We start from the raw sequence: 26,936 nt of genomic DNA on the forward strand, positions 1-26,936 counted from the left end.
GAAATGGTGGGTCGTGTGCGTCTGTGGTGTGAAATGCAGAAGTGTGTGAGATTTTAGGAGAAAAACAGGAGTCCAAGATGGTGCATAGAGCTGTAATAAAAATGTTAATTTAAACAACTTTAGATAGTAGAATCTGAATGGTGCCATATCGGTTGTCTGTTGCCCACCAGTCCATGCTGGTCCAGGTAAAGCAAGTAAGGCATGATGCCAGTCTGCAGCGTTTTCTCATCATCATTTTACTGTTAATAAATTCAGACACACAAATCCCGTGGCAGACCAAGCTGTCTGATGAGTTACCCATCCTTTGTCAGTAACTCTAGCTGCTCAAAACTCCAGTTGCACCAGTTCCCCAGCTCTGTGGTCTCTTTCTGATGCAGCCTCTTGACACTTCATGGCCTACCCGGTTTGTGATTTACCTAACAAAGTCCTCAAAGAGTTTCTCATCCTTCAGCTGGTCCACATGTCAAAAGGGATGAAAAACGCAGATTTAGTTGATAGGACCAAGAGGAATATTTAATTCTGAAGGGATGAAGTCAGTTACAGTAAGGCAAAGTGGAACAAGTGTGTTGAAGGCAAGGGGGGCTACATTTAGAGGTAATGAGGTCAATGTGATCATCAGATTTGATTTTCATAATCAGGTAGATTAATTATTGAACACTCCTTGTAATATGCAAGGAAATAAAGCAAAGAAATAAAAAACAAAATCTATGAGGAAATTAAGGCAACAATTACAGAAGGAAATAAGCCAAAAATATAAAATTGATTCATTATGACCACAAAACAGACAGTAGTTGAGAGAGACCTGGGGCCTCATGTATAAACGGTGTGTATGCACAAAAATGTTGCATATGCCCATTTCCACACTCAAATCATGATGTATAAAACCTAAACTTGGCATAAAGCCACGCACATTTTCACGGTAGCTCAATCCCTGGTGTACGCAAGTTCTCTGCTCGGTTTTGCAGACTGGCGGCACCCAGTGTCAAAGCAGTGCTTTTGTTCCTGTGTGGTTTCCCTTTCTTTTTTAGATCCACATCCCTGACGTTGCTTTATAAATACACTGAAATTAACCGCATATTGTTTATTAGTTTAGGGCATCTGATTGTAATTAACCTGTAACAATATAATGGTCCACAGAATGGCCAAACTACTCCAAATACCAAAGCTGCTTTAGCGTTTTTACTCTCACTGCACCTTCTTCTTCTCCTTTCAGCTGCTCCTGTTAGGTGTTGCCACAGCGGATCATCTTTTTCCATATTACTCTCACTGCACCACTCGGAGTATTTATATCACTGTATCTGAGTGGGGAATCACAGCTCTGCAGCAGCTGGTCGGAAAGAGAATTATCAGGAAACAGCATCAAGCACACGCTGCCTCAGCCATGCTGTCTATTTGAACTGCTGCCATACGACAAACTGTTCAGAGCCTTTCCTGTACGGTTCACAAACAGTTTCATCCCAAGAACTCTAAACGCACTCAATCAGTCCATCAAGTGCTCCTGGTAGAACTGTTTATACTTATTAGTACAATTACCTCACTGTAAACTCGCGATACAGTTACAATATTGCACAACCTGAGCCACTTTATAAAGCATGTATTTACATATGATGACGATATCATTTTTATGATGAAATGCAGCAAAATATGTTGATTATATTATACAGATAAAATGTTAACATCATTTAAATAATCTATATTGTTAATAATTAAACTTGTGAGGACACTGTGGCGCAGCGCTAGCTAGTTCACGGATTGTTCCTGCCTCGCGCTGTATTCTTGCTGGTGCTGGCGCAACACTGGAAGGATAGATGGATAGAATAATTAAAGATGGACTACGAAAATATTTCAATGTTCCTTAAAAGTTTTGAAGAATTGGCGTTCTACGCTTACAGATAGCTTAACATCTATTACAGAGCTGATTGTGTGGTGATTGGGTATTTGGAGAAAGAAAAGGAAAGACAGGAATTGGAATTGTTAGTATGTTTGAAGGAGACTGTACTGCTGCAGTAAATTATTTCATCAAAGGTCACGCAGCAAGCATCTTGCGTGAGACATGAACAATCACTGCGCCACCATCTTCACCTGTTTAATAACATGCTTTATCTCCTATCATCATGAAAATGATATCACATATATATCTCAGTATTTTAATTATTCAGAGCACTGTAATATCATAATGGATTCTGTGTCCTGTCAGCGTAAGAGAAAGTCCATTTAAGAAGCTCGTAGTGATCCACACACATAGAGCACATAGAAGAACAAATACAAAACAAAGCATTTAATGTACTACTTTAGTTATGGTGGGATTTGAGAAACTAGTAAATGAAATGATTTTAATATTAAGTTTATGATGTTCTACTTTAATGACAAAATAAACTACGTGATTAAAATGGAAATTTCTAAATTAAAGTTGACCTTTCCAGCTTTTTTCCCCACTGTGTCCCTATTTTTTTTCTCTGTACCCTAATAAGCTTTCATATGACACTCAGACGGTGGGCTACAACTCGCTTTTTCATGGTGACTTTGATATCTGACAACTTCTTTTTTATTTCAGGCACTGTGCGACTTTGTGAATGTGAGCTTTCAAGTTTCTCCGACACGCTATGTCACCCGATCAACTTCCTTTTGTTGTTTATATCACTGTTTAAACCAACAAATAGTACGTTTTTCTTTGCCTCCACTTGGTATTTGCTGAAATTCTTCTATTTACCCCCATGCTTTTGCCATTGTCTTTTCACAGAACGCTGTGCTTAAGGGCTATTAATATTGATTTGCATATTCAAAGAGGTGTAATTCTGGGAGGAGTTTAGGGAGTGGCGGCAGGCGCGTGCACGTGCGTTACTTTTCACGCTGTCCAGGATTTATGGAACGGAAGAACGTGGAAGTTGGCAAACGCACAGATTTATACATCTGGATTTTTTTGTGCGTACGAACATTTCCGCTTTTGTGCATACGCCATGTTTTAGTGTGAATTCTACGCAAGGCGTTATACGTGAGGCCCCAGGAGAGGAATGTACCAAAGGGTCAAAACTCTCTGATCAGAAAAAGCCGTGCGACAAGTAAAAACGTAAAACTAACTCAGAATCAAAGGTGATACCAAAGGTCAGTCTATGAGAGATTTAACATACACAAAGAATTTTATGTAGCACGATACAAAAAGGGTTTTATACGCCATGAGAAGGTCTTTGGTGAGGTCACGGTGAAATCAGGGTAGTGACCTTAAAAGACGTGTCCATGACAGCCACAGATGTCCAGACGATGGCCACCCAGAATGACGCAATCCCAAATAACGGCCCTAAAAAACAAATAAACAATTCCCAACATCAACACAAAATGTCTAAGAAATTACCAGAATTCGAAAAACAAAATAAACTCCAAAATAAGACAAATAATCTACAATAAAAATAAAGCTGAGAAATGAACAAATAGTCCACAGGGCAAAAGGCCAAGAAGTAGCAAAGAATCTACAAAGAAAAACAAGACAAGAAATTCAAAAGGGATCCCAAAGGACAAATAAGACCCAAAAATAATCTGTAAGGAAATAAAGTCGAGAAATGCGAAAAAAAAAAAATATATATATATATATACATCTACTCTAAAAATATAAAATCCTAAGCCTAAAAGTGCAGTGGTGACATTTTTATGTCATGTTTTTTGTGACGTGTTAAATCGGCTTATTTTAAAACCTACATATATATGTTTGGTATCATCCATCCATTCTCTTCCGCTTATCCGAGGTCGGGTCACGGGGGCAGCAGCTTGAGCAGAGATGCCCAGACTTCCCTCTCCCCGGCCACTTCTTCTAGCTCTTCCGGGAAGAATCCCAAGGCATTCCCAGGCCAGTCGAGAGACATAGTTCCTCCAGCGTGTCCTGGGTCTTCCCCGGGGCCTCCTCCCGGTTGGACGTGCCCGGAACACCTCACCAGGGAGGCGTCCAGGAGGCATCCTGATCAGATGCCCGAGCCACCTCATCTGACTCCTCTCGATGCGGAGGAGCAGTGGCTCTACTCTGAGCCCCTCCCGGATGACTGAGCTTCTCACCCTATATTTGAGGGAGAGCCCAGACACCCTGCGGAGGAAACTCATTTCAGCCGCTTGTATTCGCGATCTCGTTCTTTCGGTCACTACCCATAGTTCATGACCATAGGTGAGGGTAGGAACATAGATCGACCGGTAAATTGAGAGCTTTGCCTTATGGCTCAGCTCCTTTTTCACCACGACAGACCGATGCAGAGCCCGCATTACTGCGGACGCCACATCGATTCGCCTGTCGATCTCATGCTCCATTCTTCCCTCACTCGTGAACAAGACCCCGAGATACTTGAACTCCTCCACTTGAGGCAGGATCCCAACCCTGAGAGGGCACTCCACCCTTTTCCGGCTGAGGACCATGGTCTCGGATTTGGAGGTGCTGATTCCCATCCCAGCCGCTTCACACTCAGCTGCGAACCGATCCAGAGAGAGCTGAAGATCACGGTCTGATGAAGCAAACAGGACAACATCATCTGCAAAAAGCAGTGACCCAATCCTGAGCCCACCAAACCGGACCCCCTCAACACCCTGGCTGCGCCTAGAAATTCTGTCCATAAAAGTTATGAACAGAATCGGTGACAAAGGGCAGCCCTGGCGGAGTCCAACTCTCACTGGAAACGGGTTCGACTTACTGCCGGCAATTTGGACCAAGCTCTGACACCGGCTGTACAGGGACCGAACCGCCCTTATCAGGGGGTCCGGTACTCCATACTCCTGGAGCACCCCCCACAGGATCCCCCGAGGAACACGGTCGAACGCCTTTTCCAAGTCCACAAAACACATGTAGACTGGTTGGGCGAACTCCCATGCACCCTCCAGGACCCTGCTAAGGGTATAGAGCTGGTCCACTGTTCCGCGACCAGGACGAAAACCACACTGTTCCTCCTGAATCCGAGGTTCGACTATCCGACGGACCCTCCTCTCCAGAACCCCCGAATAGACTTTTCCAGGGAGGCTGAGGAGTGTGATCCCTCTGTAGTTGGAACACACCCTCCGGTCCCCCTTCTTAAAGAGGGAGACCACCACCCCGGTCTGCCAATCCAGAGGCACTGTCCCTGATGTCCATGCGATGTTGTAGAGACGTGTCAACCAAGACAGCCCTACAACATCCAGAGCCTTGAGGAACTCCGGGCGTATCTCATCCACCCCCGGGGCCCTTCCACCAAGGAGTTTTTTGACCACCTCGGTGACCTCAGTCCCAGAGATGGGGAAGCCCACCTCCGAGTCCCCAGGCTCTGCTTCCTCATTGGAAGGCATGTTATTGGGATTGAGGAGGTCTTCGAAGTACTCCCCCCACCGACTCACAACGTCCCAAGTCGAGGTCAGCAGCGCACCATCACCACCATATACAGTGGTGACACTGCACTGCTTCCCCCTCCTGAGACGCCGGATGGTGGACCAGAATCTCCTCGAAGCCGTCCGAAAGTCGTTCTCCATGGCCTCCCCAAACTCCTCCCATGCCCGAGTTTTTGCCTCAGCAACCACCGAAGCTGCATTCCGCTTGGCCTGCCGGTACCTATTAGCTGCCTCCAGAGTTCCATAGGACAAAAGGGACCGGTAGGACTCCTTCTTCAGCTTGACAGCATCCCTCACCGCCGGTGTCCACCAACGGGTTCGGGGATTGCTGCCACGACAGGCACCGACCACCTTACGGCCACAGCTCCGGTCAGCCGCCTCAACAATAGAGGCACGGAACATGGCCCATTCGGACTCAATGTCCCCCACCTCCCTCGGGACATGGTCGAAGTTCTGCCAGAGGTGGGAGTTGAAGCTACTTCTGACAGGGGGCTCTGCCAGACGTTCCCAGCAGACCCTCACAACACTTTTGGGCCTACCAGGCCTGACCGGCATCCTCCCCCACCATCGAAGCCAACTCACCACCAGGTGGTGATCAGTTGACAGCTCCGCCCCTCTCTTCACCCGAGTGTCCAAGACATGTGGCCGCAAGTCCGACGACACGACCACAAAGTCGATCATCGAACTGAGGCCTAGGGTGTCCTGGTGCCAAGTGCACATATGAACACCCCTATGCTTGAACATGGTGTTCGTTATGGACAATCCGTGACGAGCACAGAAGTCCAATAACAAAACACCGCTCGGGTTCAGATCAGGGGGGCCATTCCTCCCAATCACGCCCTTCCAGGTCTCACTGTCATTGCCCACGTGAGCATTGAAGTCCCCCAGCAGTACGAGGGAGTCCCCAGAAGGTATGCCCTCTAGCACACCCTCTAGGGACTCCAAAAAGGGTGGATACTCTGAACTGCTGTTCGGTGCATACGCACAAACAACAGTTAGGACCCGTCCCTCCACCCGAAGGCGGAGGGAGGCTACCCTCTCGTCTACCGGGGTAAACCCCAATGTACAGGCTCCAAGTCGGGGGGCAATAAGTATACCCACACCCGCTCGGCGCCTCTCACCGGGGGCAACTCCAGAGTGGTAGAGAGTCCAGCCCCTCTCAAGGAGATTGGTTCCAGAGTCCAAGCTGTGTGTCGAGGTGAGCCCGACTATATCTAGCCGGAACCTCTCAGCCTCGTGCACTAGCTCAGGCTCCTTCCCCTTCAGAGAGGTGTCATTCCACGTCCCATGAGCCAGCTTCTGTAGCCGAGGATCGGACCGCCAAGGTCCCCGCCTTCGGCCACCACCCAACTCACACTGCACCCGACCTCCTTGGCCCCTCCCATAGGTGGTGAGCCCATGGGAAGGGGGACCCACGTTGCCTCTTCGGGCTGTGCCCGGCCGAGCCCCATGGGTGCAAGCCCGGCCACCAGGTGCTTGCCAACGAGCCCCACCTCCAGGCCTGGCTCCAGAGGGGGGCCCCGGTGACCCGCGTCCGGGCGAGGGAAAACGCCGTCCAAATTTTTTATTCGTCATAGGAGGTCTGTTGAACCGCACTTTGTCTCATCCCTCACCTAAGACCAGTTTGCCTTGGGTGGCCCTACCAGGGGCATAAAGCCCCGGACAACAGAGCTCCTAGGATCATTGGGACACGCAAACCCCTCCACCACGATAAGGTCGCGGTTCGAGGAGGGGATGTTTGGTATCATTCTTTTCAGAATTTATCAAAATTTAATGTGAATTTAAAATTTAATGTCCTGCGAGACAAAACTTTGTGCCAACAGATTTAACCACGCCCGGGGGAGGGAAATAAAAGACAAAGAGTAGCACAGCTGCTGTACAGGCGTTTAAATGTTTGAAGAGCCGCACAAGATGAGGATCACGTGGCACGGCAGCAGCAGCAGCTGATCGAGCAAAGAGGAGGTAAAAAAAAAACTATTTGTTTCCCATTGTATCACAATTTAAGAAGGGTTTTCGGCGGAGCAACCGCATCTCCTTGTGGTGCGTTCAGCCCCCCTTTTCACAATGAGAGCAGCAGAGATGCAAAGTGGCTGGCGCGTAGCACAGGCCGGTGTTTGGGGTTGGCGAGCAGGGGGCAAAGCCCCCTAGTTTAACAACCCAAACTGTGATAAAAATCCATCCATCCATCCATTTTCCAACCCGCTGAATCCGAACACAGGGTCACAGGGGTCTGCTGGAGCCAATCCCAGCCAACACAGGGCACAAGGTAAGGAACCAATCCCAGGCAGGGTGCCAACCCACCGCAGTGTGATAAAAATAAGCACAAAAATAGTTAATTATACCATAGAATGCACAGTGTAATAGTAAACTAATGTAAAAACATTGAATAACACTGAGAAAACCTTGAACAACAGAGAAAACTAACATTACAACAGTTTGTGCTGGACCAAGTTTGCGCTAGACCCTGACGAACTGTTCGTACAAGAGCCTTACGAACCGCTCACTGTGAACACTTTTTTTATGAGTTTTAAGCACAGGGAAACAAAATTAACTCCTTAACTTATACAAAAACTAAGATTTCGACTTCTTGTACTCGGCGGCAAGATTGGGAACACAAGCGCCACGCTCATACTTTTAAATGATTTCTTTCTTTAATTGGATTTAAATTTTCTTCAAACCTTTCTTCTCACCAACACTGCCACTCTTCACTTGCTTAGATGCCATGGTTAATTGCAAAATGAATGCAAAAGCACACGGAATAGAGCACAAAGAGTTCACAGTGAATGAATGCACGTCTTACCGAGAACGATGTACAGAGAGAGACTGAACACGTGCGTCGTCTTTGCTAGACCCTGTACAGTAATCCCTCGCTGTATCGCGCTTCGACTTTCGCGGCTTCACTCTATCGCGGATTTTATATGTAAGCATATCTAAATATATAACACGGATTTTTCGCTGCTTCGCAGATTTCTGCGGACAATGGGTCTTTTTACTTCTGGTACATGCTTCCTCAGTTGGTTTGCCCAGTTGATTTCATAAAAGGGACGTTATTGCTGGATGGCTGAGAAGCTACCCAATCAGAGCACGCAGTTAAGTTCCTGTATGCTGATTGGCTCAGCAACGGAGCGCAAATTTGATTCTGCTGCGTTAACCAGGAAGTCTCGTCTCGCTCATTCAGCATCAATGTGTTTCGCTGTGTAAAGAGTTAACTTTTGTGCTCGTTTGTGTTTATCTTTGTGCATAGTCAAGCCCTTCGTTATGGCTCCAAAACGATCTGCTCCTGCTACTGCTTCAGGGGCCGTGTCCAAGCGCCAACGGAAGATGCTAACGATTGCCGAAAAGGTACAAGTTTTGGATATGTTGAAAGCAGGGAACAGCTACACCGCTGTAGGACGGCATTACGGTATCAATGAGTCCACAATTCTTTTTATTTAAAAAGGAGGAAAAGCATATAAGATCTACGGCCGCAGTGTCCTTTAACCAGGGCGCAAATCAAGTTGTAAGTGGATGTAATAAGGCGGTAGTCTGGATGGAATCTGCTTTAGGGATTTGGATTGAAGACTTCCGGAAGAAGAACAATGGCGGTGCTACATAATCGCCTGAAGAGGCTCCTTTAGAAGAGCTGTAATGATCTCCTTTGTTGTGCAGTAAAATTAAACTCATCGTTATCGGACAAGTCATCGTGTCATTGTTGGTGAGTAACCATAATTAATTTTCTACGTACAGTACTTATTACATGTACATAGTGTAGCAGTAGAGGCGTGGAGCCACCTCTAACACCCTCAGGTACCACTCCAGACACTTGATAAAAGTCCAAGACTTCTTTATTTTGTTATAATGTGCACAAAGCACCCTCCACTCCACACTCATATAAATCACAAGAAACTCTTTTACAAACCAATCCTCCTCGCCCAGACACTTTGCCCTCCTACCTCCCAGCTCAGCTCCGCGTCTGGGCTTTCCCACAGTCCTTTTATACACCCTGACCCAGAGGTGTTCCTGCCCAATCAGTCCACAGTTCCTTATCCCTTCCGGGTCAGGGTAAACAGTCCTTTTCTTCAACCCGGGAGCACGTCGTTCCTTCCTGTCACGTGACCGTGACGTACTCCCGGGTTATAGGGCACATAAGAGTCCACGAGCCCCCCTACAGCGACTCCCCGTGGCCCCCAAGGTATCCAGCAGGGCTGTGTATAAACACTACATAGTCCATGAGGCTCTGCTGGAACTCGGGGCACGATCATGCTGTCGGCCTGGGGGTGAGGGCCGGAATATGTAGCCAGCAATCCTCCACAATAGTTTAGTGTCACTGTACACACATTTTACTGTATACAATTTTTCTTGCATTGTACGTATTTATTGCTGGTGGACTGTCTGTCGTAATGGCTGTAACATATGTGATATCGGAGACGCTCGATATCTTTAAAATAATATTTAGGTTTAACTGTATATAAACAAGGGCGGCACGGTGGCGCAGTGGGTAGCGCTGCTGCCTCGCAGTTGGGAGACCTGGGGACCCGGGTTCGCTTCCCGGGTCCTCCCTGCGTGGAGTTTGCATGTTCTCCCCGTGTCTGCGTGGGCTTCCTCCGGGCGCTCCGGTTTCCTCCCACAGTCCAAAGACATGCAGGTTAGGTGGATTGGCGATTCTAAATTGTCCCTAGTGTGTGCTTGGTGTGTGGGTGTGTTTGTGTGTGTCCTGCGGTGGGTTGGCACCCTGCCCTGGATTGGTTCCCTGCCTTGTGCCCTGTGTTGGCTGGGATTGGCTCCAGCAGACCCCCGTGACCCTGTGTTCGGATTCAGCGGGTTGGAAAATGGATGGATGGATGGATGTATATAAACAGTGTGTTTACATACGTACATAATTTCAATGAATCTTACCTAATATCTAAGAGAATACAAAGGGTTTATGCTGTATAATTGTGCGGGAAATGTTTATAATAGTGTGGGAGAGTTTATAAGGGCTTAAAATATATAAAAATAACCATATTTACTGTCTTAATCTTCTTTATTTATTTATCTGGTTTGTACAATGCTATATACTGTATATTCTGCCGTTCTTTATTATATTCTGTAAGTGCCTTGAGCATGGGAAAGGCGCTATATAAATAAAATGTATTATTATTATTATTATTATTATTATATGAACATATGGTTTTTACTTCGCAGATTTTCAACTTTCGCAGGGGGTTCTGGAACGCAACCCCCGCGATGGAGGAGGGATTACTGTATACGCAAACAAAAGACCGGAAGGGAAACTGGCCGCCAGTGTTTTTGTTCGCCACCAGAGCGTGTGGTCATGAACAGATGCAAAATTTTGGCAAACTTTTTTATCGTAAGCTCGATTTGTATGTGTTCGGCAACATTCGTGACCAGAGGTTCTACTGTATCTGTAATATGAACCACTTTTGTCATTTATTACCATAAATATGGGTAAATTTCCCCGTAATAATGTCTATCAGATAAGTTGAAGATTTGAGCAGTCTTCGTCCTTACCGCTGCCGCAGCCCAAGCTTCCGATTCCACCAGTTGGGTTCTTGTTTCCCCCATCTGGATCTTCAGGGTTTGAAGCTCTGTCACCATTGTGGCTAGTACGGTAGTAAGGTCTTGTTCCTCTGACATCCTGGAATAAATATCCTGTCGACTACGCTAATGTAATAAATAAATTCACTCGAGAAAACTTCACAAAGATTTGGGGAAATTGCCCTGTATAATGTCGACGACGACATCAGACGAGATGAAGATTTGAGTGAAAATTGATCAAAAAACCAAAGCATTTGACAGAGTACAGTGTTGTAATGAGGATTTATATACCAAAATGGTGACAGGAAGTGAGTTGGCAGGAAATTACAACAGTACAGACAGACGGAAGTTATGTCATCATGGCGGAACCTGCTCCTCAGTAAGATCATAGTAAGCCCTCTACGCTTCCCCTTTCAGGTAGGGTGCCAGAATGTAGGCCCACTCCGACCTCGGCCAGTTCTCTCAAAAATCAAAAACATGATTTTATGTTATCCCCCTCAGTCAAGTAAGTCAGCTGAGCAGTCTCCGTCCGATTATGCCAGTTGGGTTCTTGTTTCCCCCATCTGGATCTTCAGGGATTGAAGCTCTGTCATCATCGTGGCTAGAACGGTAGTAAGGTCTTGTTCCTCTGACATCCTAAAACAAATATCCTGCTGACTACGCCAATGTAATAAATAAATTCACTCGAGAAAACTTCACAAAGAGTTGGGGAAATTGCCCCGTATAATGTCTGTCAGACGAATTGAAGATATGATTGAAAACTGATCAAAAAACCAAAGCATTTGACAGAGTTGACAGAGTACAGTGTTGCAATTATGATTTATATACCAAAATGGTGACAGGAAGTGATTTGGCAGGACATGACAACAGTACAGACAGACGGAAGTGATGTCATCATGGCGGAATTTGCTCCTCAGTAAGATCATAGTAAGCCCTCTACACTTCCCCTTTCAGGTAGGGTGCCAGAATGCAGGCCCACTCCGACCTCGGCCAGACGTTGCGTTTAGCCATTCTCTCAAAAATTAAAAAGTATGATTCTACCTGATCCCCAATGCAATGAGGATTTATATATCAAAATGGTGACCGGAAGTGATTTGGCAGGAAATGACACAAGTACAGACAGACAGAAGTGATGTCATCACAGCTGGGCCGGAAATGACGTTATCCACAGGAACCAGAAGTGATGTCATCATTAGGAGCTGGAAAGTGACGTCATCATGGGAGGACCAGAAATGGCATCATCACAGGATTGGGGGACCAGACATGACATCATCCATGGGAGTCGGAAGCAGGATTGTTGTGGAGTGGCCATTTTGTGAAACTGGAAGTACTGAAGGCAAGTGCGTGAGATTATTGTTTTTCTTTTTTGGCTCTGTTGAAAGAGAGATTGAGAGAAGCATTAGTTGGTTTGAATCCTACCTGGCAGGTAAAAAATTCTTTCTTAGTTGTGGTAATTATACTTCTAAGACACTTGATATTCTATATGGTGTTCCACAAGGCTCTATCCTGGGTCTGCTGCTCTTTTCGATCTCCATGCTTCCATGAGGTCACATTATCTCTGGGCAAAACGTGAGCCACCACAGCTATGCTGACAACACACAACTGTATTTATCAATAGCGCCTGATGACCCCGACTCTCTTGATTTACTGAAACAATGTCTTACTTGTGTTTCTGAATGGATGAGTAGTCATTTTCTCAAACTAAATAAGGAGAAAACAGAAATTTTATTGATTGGCAAAAATGGATATAATGAGGGTATTACAAATAAACTTGATGCATTAGGATTCAAAGTCAATATGGAGGTAAAGAATTTAGGGGTAATTATTGACTCTGACCTAAATTTTAAATCACATATTAATCAGATTACTAGGACAGCATTTTTTCACATAAGAATTATAGCAAAAGTTCGACCTCTTATAACATTGCAAGATGCTGAGAAATAAGTTCACGCATTTGTTTTCAGTCGACTTGATTACTGTAACGCACTCCTCTCAGGACCACCCAAAAAAAGACATCAATCGACTGTAACGAGTACAGAATGATGCTGCTAGAATCTTAACTAGGAAAAGAAAATCTGAGCACATCACTCCAGTCCTAGCGTGATTACACTGGTTACCTGTGTCTTTTAGAATTAACTTTTAAATACTGCTTATGGTTTACAAAGCCTTCAAAATAATCTGCTCCATCTTATATTTCAGAATGTCTTTCACCTTACACTCCAAATCGTAACCTTAGATCTTCAAATGAGGGTCTGCTTAAAATTCCAAGAGCTAAACTTAAAGGAAGTGGTGAGGTGGCCTTCTGCTGTTATGCACCTAAAATCTGGAATGGCTTACCGATAGAAATTCACCAAGCTGATATGGTGGAGCACTTTAAAACACTGCTGAAAACACATTACTTTAACATGGCTTTCTCATAGCTTCATTTTAGTTTAATCCTGATGCTCTGTATATGCATTGAATTATCATTATCATTCCTGGTGGCTCCAAAGTCCATTCTAACCCCTACTCTCTCTTCTGTTCTTTTTCCAGTTTTCTGTGATTTGTGATCTGCGCCACTACCACCTGATCAAAGCACTGTGATGTCCCTCCATTGATGTATTAAAGGCCAGAAGTCCACATAACCATCATCATCATCAAGTTCTTCCACGAGAACCCTGAATACCATGAGGACTGATTGTGAGGTCATTGATTTTAGGTAGGATGCCTAGAAGGGGCTGGGTGGTCTCGTGGCCTCGGACCCCCTGGAGATTTTTTTTTTTTCAACCAGCCATCTGGAGTTTTTTTTTTGTTTGTTTTTTTCTCTCCTCTCTGGCTATCGGACCTTACTTTCATTCTATGTTAATTAGTGTTCCCTAATTCTATTTTCTTATTTGTCTTTTTTCTCTTTCTTCATCCTGTAAAGCACTCTGAGCTCCATCATTTGTATGAAAATGTGCCATATTAGTACCCAAAATCATCCCTTTCTCTCGTGGTAGATCACTCACCGTAGGGCTTGTTGGCTGCCTTCTAAGCACACGTGTGTGACGATATATACACACAAATGTAATAATAATTATAATAAGTAAATATAATTATAATAAGTTAAATTTTGTTAAAACTTCACTAAAGAAATGCAGAACTGCGCACTTTTTCCGGGTGGACGCCGCGCATCTTCATCTCTCCAGCCAGCCTCAGACACGTGATTTGCTAACACAGTGATTATTCTATCTTGTTGTTTCTTTTGACTTTTTGAATCTTATTTAGTGCAGTAAACTTAGAATATACAGTAATCTTGGGCCCAGTCACGAATTTTCACACATGCATGGGTCCTGCACCCGTAACTCCTCTGAATTACAAGGGATTACCGTACTTGGAATTTCTGACCTTTGCCCTGCCACTGGCTACTCTATGGATTTTATTTTGGGAGCGTTGTTTGCTTTGGATTGCCTTTAACTTTTCAGACAGTCCCTTTTTGGCCTTTTGTGCTACCACTGAGCTTCTTGTAATGAAAGGGCGTTTTTTTTGTGTAAATAAATCTTTTATTTTAAAAGACTCTATGTGGCCCTTTACATTTCTTGATGGGGTTTTTGAAGGTGTTTCCCCCTCTGATAGATAGATAGATAGATAGATAGATAGATAGATAGATAGATAGATAGATAGATAGATAGATAGATAGATAGATAGATAGATAGATAGATAGATAGATAGATAGATAGATAGATAGATAGATAGATAGATAGATAGATAGATAGATAGATACTTTATTAATCTCAGGGGGAAATTCACATACTCCAGCAGCAAAAAAATATTAAATTAAAGAGTAATAAAAAATGCAGGTAAAAAACAGACAATATTTGGAACTGCTCAGGACTTATGTGTTCTGAGACACCTCAAGCACATAATAATATCAGGCTTCCATGTGACTTTTACTATGGAGAGCCTTCTATCTGGCCCCTCATCCTTCAAGCTAAAATCAGTTGAAGTGATGGTTGTCCTTCTGCAGGTTTCTTCCATTTCCACACATGTTCTCTAGAGCTCAGCCATAGAGACCATCAGGATCTTGGTCATTTATCATACCATGGCTCAGTTACTCAGTTTGGCTGGATGGCCAGGTCTAGGAAGAACCATGGCTGTTTCAGACTTCTTCCATTTAAGAATTATGGTGGCCACTGTGCTATTTAGAACCTTCAAAGTTGCAGCCTTCCCCGGATCTGTGCTTCCTGTCTCTACGCTCCTCAGGTGACTCCTTGGACCTCATGGCTCATTGCTCTTCTGTAGACAAGTGGGTGCCTGCCCTAGTCAGTCCAGACCATTGAATTGACACAGAGGTGGTCTTCAAACAAGGGGTAGAATCATCTCAACAATGATCAATAGAGTGGGATGCAGCTGAGCCCAAGCAAAGGGTCTGAGTACTTGTGTCAATTTGACATTACATTTTATTGTAGTTTCAATAAATATGCGCAAATTCCTAAAATCACAAATTACTCTTTGATATTGAGTTTTGCTTGAGCAGGGAGGAAATAAATTTAAATGATTTTAGCACAAGGCTGTAAGCATAACAAAATGTGTGGAAGGTGAAGGCGTCTAAGGACTTTCTCAATCCACTGTGATTATACCCTCAGTACAAATCTCCACAATCTCCCTGTTAACTTCTGTAAGTCCTTTTATTTTGCTCTTTTATTCATGTTTCCATACTGACCCAGAATTGTACACTTAAACTAGCTGTGCTACCCATGTAAGATGAGCTGAAATCTAAAAAATTAACATTGACTTGCCAGTGCACCAACTATTCAAATGTATTTTTGTAATGCATGCATTAATGATAAATACATTGCTTTCCAACAGATGATGCTTCACAAACATTTGTAATAATAAATAATAATAATAATAATAACAATAATAATAGTAGTAGTGGTAGTAGTACATTGTATTTATATAGCACCTTTCCAGTGTAGTAATGAAATGCATTGCATTTGTATTTCCAACGGATAATACATCAAACACGTTTCCAATAATAAAATGCACTGTATTTTTCATTCTAACACAGCATTTCTCAATCTTTAAGTATTTGCAACCCGAATTTTCATAACAGTTTTATTCGTTGCCCCCCTAACGTTTTTTTGAAACCCTAATAAAATTTATTCCTATATTTTCTGCTGCCGATACACCACTACAAGTTTAAAATTTCCCTACGAATAGTGATATTACGCCACATATGGCAACATTTGTGCCCCCTTTTTTGTTACTTCACGCCCTTGGGGGGGGGCTGCCCCACAGTTTGAGTACTGCTGTTCTAACAGATGGCACATCATAAACATTTGTAGTAATACAATGCATTGCATTTGTATTCCCAACTGATGGCACATCACAAACGTGCAGTAATTAAATGCATTATATTTTTCATTCTAACAGATGGCACATCACAAGCATGTGTAGTAATAGAATACATTACTACAAATATGTGTGATTTGCCATCTGTTGGAATGCAGAATGCATATCTTCCTGTTATATTGCATTTAGTATAGGATTTGTAAAAGCAGTATTAAAATTTGCAGTGTGCCATCTGCTGGAATAACAAATGTAATGACTTTTATTACATTTGTAGCAATAAAATGCATTGCATATTTCATTCTAACAGATGGCACAAATGTGTTATAATAAAATACATTACTGCAAATACCTGTGTTGTGCCATCTGTTGGAATGCAAAATGTAATTTATATGTCATTGCTATATTCCATTTGATGTGGTATAAAAGTTAGTGATGCGCCATCTATTGGAATAGCAAATGTAATGCATTTTATTACTACACATGTTTGTTATGGGCCATTTGTTGGAATGACAGAGACAAAGCAACTGGACGGATGCACTGAGAGACACACACACATTTGTCTATTTGTTAAGGTGGATTGTTCAGTCCCTACTTTTATAGCACTTTTCATAAAACAAATTTAAAAAGTAAAGTTCATTCAACCTGATATCACAGGTTTCAGCCAGCAGTTCTCCATACTTGAGCTCATCCCACAAAAACAGACCCATTACACTCATTATATTAGGACTAGTGACCCCTAGTGTTATTTCACATATTTACATGCACACCCTGGTTCAAAACAGTCCTTTGGCCTGTGAATGGACATCCTCTGATCCTTCTTCTCCGTTTTAGGGCCTCCAACACACACACGCCTCTTTGAGCTAAGATTTGTCCTCCATTTCTAGGCCACTTTTGTCAGAGTAAGGCCTTTTTATGTTGGGTGGTTTGAATTCCCAGTTCCATCATTAATATAACTGTTTCCTTAAATGTCCTTTTTTTTTCTTTTATTTGTGTAGAAAATCTGGACGATCATCGTCAGTGAGTTCATTGGCAACCCAGGGGTCCCTGTCTGTAACACAAGAATAAAACAACCAGACTGTGACAGCACAATAAATAACCCGAGCCCCCCCCAGGCTGACACACACAAGGTTGGTATTGAGAAACAGAGGTTTGTGCGAAGGACGGGAAATGCGAGGGGATTCTCTTTTCTCTTTAATTATACCATCGGGGTGAACAAAGCATTGTTTTTTTCCCAGTAATGCAGCGGGCTGGGCTCAGGGGCGCACAATGGAGTCCAACGGCATTCCATAAGTTAGAAAATATGAACTTTTTTTAACCAAATCTGCACTTTCTCTCTCTACATGCAAACAGCTGCTTCCTTCAGATGAGCCCATGGAATCTGCTGCTCGTCTCCGGAGAGGAGTGCGAAATGAGTGCGAGCAGGAGGTCAAGCCTGCCCTCTAGTGGCTGTTTTTCACGTTTCTCTTTCCATTTGTCGTTTGTCGGCTACGGCGCCTCCAGAAAGTCCTCAGACCATTTCACGTTGTTGTCACATTATGTTGCAGATTTGTGTTAAAATCAGTCGCGGCGCCAGTGTGTGCCCACCCACTTTTCTCATTTGGCCCAATCTGTTTTAAAGTTTAGCTTTTAATTTATTTCTCTTTCTTTCTTTCTTTCTTTGCTCAAGAAACAATTAGCCTTTAATGCCCACATGCATTTTAATAACGTAACGAGCGTCTATATCGCAATATCGACACACACCGAATGGAAGTCAAGCTCAACAACAGACACGTTTATTTAACAGCAAACGATTTGTCGTAAAGCTTCTTAAATGACAGACATTTAAGCCGATGTCACATCAGGCAGTTTTTTTGTCGTGGGGTACGTCAGATTGGTCAATCACAGATGTTGATCTCGTCGCTGCACCCTGTCACATCATATGACTGTGGTCCCTGTAACATTTACCAGCCGAGTGCCTCAAAAACCGAGTGCCTTCAATAAAGCCGATATCACATTAGGTGACATTTTGACTTGGGGTATGTAAGATTTGCCGATTGTAGTCGCCGATCGAGTCGCAGCGTCACGTCAGATTTCACGACTGAAAATCGCGGCCAGTGTCACATTTACAGCTTCAGCGCTGATCTTCCTGCGCAGTCGTGCCCGCCCATTTTTCTAGCAGCCAATAGCATGCTGCCAGACAGGGCGGTGCCTTACGAAAGGTTAACACCTGCAGGGAGTTCAGCTCCAGTCTCAGCCCTTTACGTTACCGTTGTATGTGTTTATTTCGGGTTCTCCAAGTAAACGCTTACTAAGGCGCTTTTGTCATTGACCATTTAATTATATTTGTCTTGTTTGAAATGTAGTTTTTTGAATTAAAAAATAAGCATAAATACCCAATATGTGATATACTGCCATTGCTGCACAATGAAATTTGATGGCGACTTTAGAAAATTGTGTCGTGAGTCTGCTAACACTACAAGACAGCCCAAAGGGAAGAAGAAATCGGGAATCGCTCATACTTCATGTGAATTGATGATCGATGAAGCTGAAAATCAGTCGGCGAGTGCAAATTGGACACAACATAATGTGAAATTGCCTAACGACTGAGACCAACTAGTCACGATTGGCTAGGATAAAATCAAACGGGCTTGCTTTTCTTGTTAATCAGGGGGCGGAGCTCTTTGCGTAGGAGAGTTGACAACCAATGAGTGTTGAGCTGGAACTACAAGGCATAGCGGTAAACAATAATAAATAACAGGCGCGTTTTAGACCTCGCAAATAGAAGAGAAGCGTGTCTGTCTGATTTCTCTTGTTTTATGTGCTAAAACAGAATGGAAAAAGAAGAAAGGGGCTAGGACTGCACCTGAAAGTTGCATATACAACACCTGTACAGTGCCGGTGTTCTAACGAAACATCCTACCCATCGAAATGATCTACTCACTGATACTACGGATGCGCAGACCAAAATTACGCAACTTTTCTACCTATTGTTGAAGTTTGAGGTAAGTGTTACTGTATTTCAGTAATATGTATACTTTTCTTAGCCTTAATACATTAATACATTTATTACAGTTTACTGCATAGGTATTTAATGTCAACATTTTATAAATTGTATATTTTGCATGTGTGACTTTTATTCTTGTACAACCCATTGTATCCATGCACGAGTAATGACCGTCTTGTGAAATCTTTGCATCAGGCTGTGTCTCTTTCGGGCATTAAATGATGCATATAGAATAAATTGAGAAATTTTAACATTTCCATAAATAAACTACGGTAGGATACTTCGACAAAGTAGGACAGATCGTCAGACATCTGCAAAAACGGGGCGCGAAAGACTGCGCTGGGAGATCGGCACTCAATCGATAAATGTGACACGGGCAGTAATTTCCAGTCAGGTAATTATGACATGGTGCAGCAACCAGATCATTGACATGAAACTCGGACAAAAAGTGTGACATCGGCTTTACTGAAGTATAGCCACTTGGGGTAGGTCTTATTGGAGGGAAACGTAAATGATGTCTCGACAAACAAACCTTTTAGGTTTTAAAGGAAACAAACAGACGTGCAAAACGTGTTAAAAGCGCGAATCCTCTTCGCACTTCTCGGCCGTCGTACTTGGCGGCTCATTGATACAACAGGTAACAGTGAGCGGCTGGAATACGAGATCATCGAAAGGTGCGATGTTAGCATTTTTGTCACAATCAAGTTGAGGGCATATTCACACAAGGAATGGCAACAAAGGAATCAGACAGTTTGATGTTATATAACGCACTACTAGTTAAATTATAACGGATATTTTTTGGACGTTTGTGCTAACTGCAGTCCGCAAAAGCTGTAACGTGGGTATATCTGAACACCCACAACGTCAGTCACGAACAGCCCCAATCTTAACAACATGATTCAATGGATGTTACACGACTGATAATGTGGGTGTCACCTGATTCTAGAGTATTACGTGACTGACGTCATAGGCTCTGCGTGTAGAGGACACATAATGCTTCAACAGGGCTCGAATCACATGGTTTATGTGACTTTTATTTTGACAAGTTATCGTGCATCTTTGGTTCACATAATGCGACATACCGGGGTTAACAAACAAGCACCTCGCTGAAAAGTGAACGAAATATTAATTTCTGTGCGTTATATGCAAACCAAAAGTTCAAATGTTTATGTTACAGTAAGTGATTTACATGCTTTTTATTTTGTACTTTGCCTTTTTTTTAGCTCCTACGGTGTGTTTATGAAATAGGGTCACGGACACGGTAATAAACATTCATAAATCATCAGCCTGCGAGCCGCAATTACACTCAGTTGTGCGTTGGTCGGGTATGCCTAATACATCATCAGTCAGTTTATCTTCAGCGAATTGAAATTTGTGTTAACAGAAATCATTCAAACTTGACGTACAACTCAAAGAAACGATCGTGCCGTTTACGGTGGCATGACTGAACTAAATTCAGTCCTGACGGAACCACAGTGGCGGGCTGTCAGGGCCTTCAAGGCCTTCTCTGCTGGCCTAAAAAAATATCTGAATCACAAACTGATGTTAATTATATTTTGTCCATGAATACTTATTAAATAATTCCAAATAGTCTGTCCGCTTCCTTTCATAGCTTTTCCGATGGCTGTGCTGCTTCCAGATATGTATTTTCATATTAAAGCATTTAACCAATCACATTTCAGCCATCATTTGTTGCCAGGCAGGGTCAAAGTCAAAGAAGTCTGCCAGGAGGCCTTCACAATCCGTTCTGCAGGCCCTCTAACACAAAATGGATGTCAATTTAAACCGTTGCTTCAACCAATCAGATTTTGAGTTGGTTTCACTAGGGCCCTCTAGCAGGCGTACGGTAACGTCACCGTATTCAGACCCGTTGATTGGATAGGATGGTGTAATATAAAAATCTGAATGAGAGCATCATGGGGCAGCTGTACACATTGGTATGTTTGGCGGGGAGCATTCCCGTGTCCACTGCTTCTGTCGAGCGGACATTTTCAGCCCTAAAGCGAATTAAAACCTATGCCAGAAATACAACAGGGCAGGTTCGACTTTCAGCATTAGCTTCGATGGCGATAGAAAGGGACTTCGTGATGGAACTGAAGCGCACGGATAATCTGTACGACAGAGTAATTGAACTGTTTTTGAGGAAAGAGAGGAGGATGGATTTTGTTTACAAATAATCCGAATTTTTGGTGAGTAAAATGTTGCGAAATAATATTGCAAGTTTATGAGTTATTATTGATGTTTTTTATGTGTGTCACATGCTGTAGCTGCAGTAGAAAGGAACTTGTTCACCCCTGGTTTGATTATTCAATAAAGGCATTTATTGTGGCTACAGGAGTTATCTATCTGCGATGCAACGGCTCTTTACATTGTATTTCTGCATATTAAGATGGTTTTTATAACCATAAATTAGTTTTTGAGGGGCGGGTTGATTCAGACGGAGCACTACTGAAGGCCTAGGTGTGAAATGCACGGTCCGCCACTGCTGAATTTCTAAAATCTATTCTGTTAACATGAACTAGGGGGCAAATGCTCGTTGCGCTATGCACTAGCCTCTTTGTGGTTCTGCAGTTTGCGTATGGGGATGCGGATGTACAATTTAAACAGATTTTTATTTTCATGGGAATGGGTTATATTAAGTTACATGCGTATTACATCACAATTTGGGTTTAGCGGCCATTTTATCAGGGAATGTCGAAGATGTACGTCGCTCAGTTAGATGCAGAAAGTTTGATGCGGTATTACAAGTACAAGATAAGTGACAAAAATAAAATTTACCTTTCTCTTTTTGGGATCACTAGTTGTAGGGCATTGATTCCTTCGGTTGACTGTACTAAGTATTGCTGTTTGTGAATCATCAGCCTACCTTAATTTTAAGTTAGGAACCCAGTCAGGGTTAACTTCATCCTGCATACAGTATATGCTGGTGCTCCTGTCAAAAAGATGCTAAGCTGAGTTACAAGAGAATTTGCTGATTTGGAACTGAAAGCAAATTACTCCGAATTTAATTAAAAGAAACCCTTTCAATAACACAAATTTTTTCAAAATGGATTTACTTAAAGATAAAAACTCACTATGGAGTACAGTACAGGATGTTTTTCACATTTCATCATTACTTCAGGCCAGCAAAGCAGCGGGTCCAGATGGAGTATCGCCACGACTGCTGAAGGCCTGTGCGATGGAGCTGGAGGGTCCTCTACAGCGCATCTTCAACCTGACCCTGGAACAGGGGAGAGTCTCGAGGCTTTGGAAAACATCTTGCATCACCCCAGTCCCAAAGGCATCACGTCCTAGTGAGCTGAATGACTTCCGGCCTGTCGCTCTGATGTCACATGTGATAAAGACCATGGAGCGGCTGCTGCTTCACCACCTGAGGCCACAGTTCCATCACGCCCTCGACCCTCTGCAGTTTGCATACCAGGAGAAGTTGGGAGCGGATGATGCCATCATCTACATGCTACACCGATCCCTCTCCACTTGGACAGAGGCAGTGGTGCAGTAAGAATCATGTTTCTGGACTTCTCTAGCGCCTTCAACACCATCCAACCTCTGCTCCTTAGGGACAAGCTGATAGAGATGGGAGTAGATTCATACCTGGTGTCATGGACAGTGGACTATCTTACAGACAGACCTCAGTATGTGCGTCTTGGGAACTGCACGTCTGACATTGTGGTCAGCAGCACAGGAGTGCTGCAGGGGACTGTACTTTCTCCGGTCCTGTTCAGCCAACATACATCAGACTTCCAGTACAACTCGGAGTCCTGCCACGTGCAAAAGTTCGCTGATGACACTGCTATCATGGGCTGCATCAGGAGTGGGCAGGAGGAGGAGTATAGGGACCTAATCGAGGACTTTGTTAAATGGTGCGACTCAAACCACCTACAACTGAACACCAGCAAAACCAAGGAGCTGGTGGTGGATTTTAGGAGGACCAGACCACTCATGGACCCTGTGATTATCAGAGGTGACTGTGTGCAGATGGTGCAGACCTATAAATACCTGGGAGTGCAGCTGGATGATAAACTGGACTGGACTGCCAATACTGATTCTCTGTGCAAGAGAGGACAGAGCCGACTATACTTCATTAGAAGGCTGGCGTCCTTCAACATCTGTAATAAGATGCTGCAGATGTTCTATCAGACGGTTGTGGTGAGCGCCCTCTTCTACGTGGTGGTGTGCTGGGAAGACAGCATAAAGAAGAGGGACAAATTGGAGAGGAAGGCAGGCTCTATTGTAGGCACGGAGCTGGACAGTTTGACATCCATGGCAGAGCGACGGGCGCTGAGCAGACTCCTGTCAATCATGGAGAATCCACTGCATCCACTGAACAGGATCATCTCCAGACAGAAGAGCAGCTTCAGCGACAGACTGCTGTCACCGACCTGCTCCACTGACAGACTGAGGAGATCGCTCCTCCACCACACTATGAGACTCTTCAGTTCCACCCGGGGGGGTAAACATTAACATTATACAAAGTTATTATCTGTTATACCAGCATTGTTATCACTCTTTAATTTAATATTGTTTTTATCAGTATGCTGCTGCTGGAGTATGGGAATTTACCCTAGTGATTAATAAAGTATCCTATCTATCTATCTATCTATCTATCTATCTATCTATCTATCTATCTATCTATTATATAGTGCCTTTCACTCTATCTATCTATCTATCTATCTATCTATCTATCTATCTATCTATCTATCGTCACTTTTCTATCCCTATTTTGGAAGGCACTAGTGTGTACGTATGTATGTGTTATAACTGTAGACCAGATAGCAGCTTTTGATGCTGTCAGTAATCACCGTCACATTTTTTACTTAGCATAGCATTCCTGAAAGATAAACTGCAGTTTGAAATATATTTACTGCGTTTGTAAAAGTAAATTTGTGTGGATCTAACCTACCTGTAAGGAAATGCTCGGAACACATAACGTGCCACTTCCTGACAGTATGGTCGTTCAATTTTTTCCGATTGATGGCTTTAAGCTAAGCTATCCGTCACCTTTCTGTTAGTTCTTTGGCTTCTTTTCCTTGATTTATACCAACCGAAGGTATACAAAAGAAACTTAGCTTAGGGTTTTTCTTGCTGCTGTTACTACAGCCAAACACACAACAGTCGACAGTCATGGTCGTCCAACTCATTCCCCGGTAAAATGGTCGCCGCCTCGTTTTCATTTATACGTACTTTGATAATGACGTCAGCTTAATACAACCCATTGTTACATATGCATCAACGCAATGTATAACTGCCCGTGATTGTATTTCGTTTCTTTCTCTCTATTAAATAAAACGACTTTTTCGAATGTTTGGCTCTGAGATTTGTTAATTGTCTTTGCAAAATCTATTCTAACGGGAAACTGTAAACGTTTTAATACGAATGGAATATCGAGATCTCCTTTGGTGTCTAACCTTATCCCCTGAAGATGTACTACATTACCTTTATTGGATACATCCTTCAATCTACAGTAATTCAGTTGGTGGAAGACCAGATGGTGTTAACGGTTGTAGATATTCTACAGCAGCGTTTCTCAGTTTCTCAACCTTTTAAGTATTTGCCACCCAAGTTTTCATAACAGTTTTAATCGCGCCCCCTAACCTTTTTTTGAAACCCTAATAAAATTTATTCCTATATTTTTTGCTGCCGATACACCGCTACAAGTTAAAAATTTCCCTACGAATAGAAAAATTACGCCACATATGGCAACATGTTGGTTGAGATTCCATCTGTTGGAATGACAAATGCAGTGTATTTTATTACTACAAAGCACCAACTGTTGGACTAACAAGTGCAATGAATATGTCTCTGTCACATGCCATTTGATATAGGATTCATAAACAGTGCTAATGGTTTTGATGTGGCGTCTGCTGGAATGACAAATACAATGCGTTTTATTACCTCAAATATTTGTAATGTACCCAATGTTGGTAAAACAAATGCAATGTATATTTCTCTGTTATATTTCATTTGGTACGGGATTCATAAAAGCAGTGCTGAATTTTTGTATGTGCCATATACTGGAATGACGAAGACACTGCATTTTATTACTACAGATGTTTATGATAAACCATCTGTTGGAATGATAAATGTTATGCCAATGTCTCTGTTATTTGCCTTTTGGTATGGGATTTGTTAAAAGCAGTGTTAACATTTGTAATGCGCATACTGTTGGAATGACAAATGCAATGCACATGTCTCTGTTTTATGAAATTTGGTTTAGGGTACATAAAAGCAGTGTTAATGTTTTTGATGTGCCAGTTGTTGGAATGACAAATGCAATGCATATGTCTCTGTTTTATGCCGTTTTGGATGGGTTTCCTAAAAAGCAGTCTTAGTGTTTGTGATGTGCCATCTGTTGGAATAACAAATGCAGTGAATATGTTTCTGTTATATGCTATTTGGTATGGGATTCATAAAAGCAGTGCTGATGTTTTTATGTGCCATCTGTTGGAATAACAAATGCAGTGAATATGTCTCTGTTATACGCTATTTGGTATGGGATTCATAAAAGCAGTGCTGATGTTTTTATGTGCCATCTGTTGGAATGACAAATGTGTTTCATTTTATTGCAACAAATGTTTGTAACATGCCATCATCTTGCAGAGGTCTGTTTTCACTTTGACATTAAAGAGTCCTTTTCTATCAAAAAAGGCCAAATTAAATCCATTGGGATGCAAAGTTGTATTACAAGAAAATGTGAAAACTTCCAGGAGGGTGAAAACTTTTTAAAGGCTCCGTACATGAACTCTTCCCATTGATTCGTACCCCTTTACTTAAATGTGAATTTGGCACAACACAATGTCAGTTTGTTTTTCTACCTGGTCACTCACTTTAAACCGCTGTGGAAAACTTCATTAATGCCGTCCTGTTTTAAATTAGCTCACTGTTGCATTACGTAATGCTTTATGTGTATTTATCTTTGTGCTTTTTGTTCTTGTATTCAGAGAGGTTTGAGATGTTAGAGCCCCCAACACACCTCCCCCCCCCCCCCCCCCCCCCCCCCCCCCCCCACCCATCATCCCTATCCATGGACTTTCGGTCATTTACACCTTCCATTCAATCATCAATGATAAGCACGTAGTATGTGGCTTGTGACAGGCTCATTTGTGTGTGTCCTCTCGTCCACCCCAAGCATGAGAGCTGCATTTCATCACATGCCTCATCATGGATTGCATCACCACGGATAAAGAATGAGGTCCGGAAAAGAGCTGAGTGTTTAATCAGTGCTGCTTAGTCCACGCTTCACAGTCTGTGAGAATCAAGGCAGGCGAGTGGCAGAGCTGGCGTCATCGGGGTGAAAGGAGAGCAGGAGCTTTCAATGGCTTAAGAATGTGCTGCCCGGCTCCATCAGCACGAATACAAACAGAACTTAAGGGGGAGACCATGTGCTGCAGAGACCCTCACTTTGGGTGGACTTTTGTTTTTGCCTGAATCTATCTTTTATTAGGCAGCAGCATTTAAAATGGGAAAGGTGTGCAAAGCTTGTAGAGACTTACCCAAGAAGCCATGAAGCTGGAATTGCTGCCAAAGGGCCTTCTACAAAGTACCGTATGAAGGGTCTGAATACTCCTAGGAATGAATGATTTCAGCTTTTTAGTACATTTACAAGTCTTTCAGAAAACACATTATCTGTTCGCCTTTATGTGTTATTCAGTGTTTTTTAAATGATCATTTGATTTTTTGAAGGAAACAAAGTTCACCAAAACTTATACCCTGTCACACACGTGCGAATGGCAGGCAGCTAAAGGGCTTGAATAACATCAATTCCACGCCAGTCCAGAGGGGTGGCGAGGTGCAC

This window comes from Erpetoichthys calabaricus, chromosome 9 (genome assembly GCF_900747795.2).
Source record: "Erpetoichthys calabaricus chromosome 9, fErpCal1.3, whole genome shotgun sequence".
NCBI classification, from domain to species: Eukaryota; Metazoa; Chordata; class Cladistia; order Polypteriformes; family Polypteridae; genus Erpetoichthys; species Erpetoichthys calabaricus.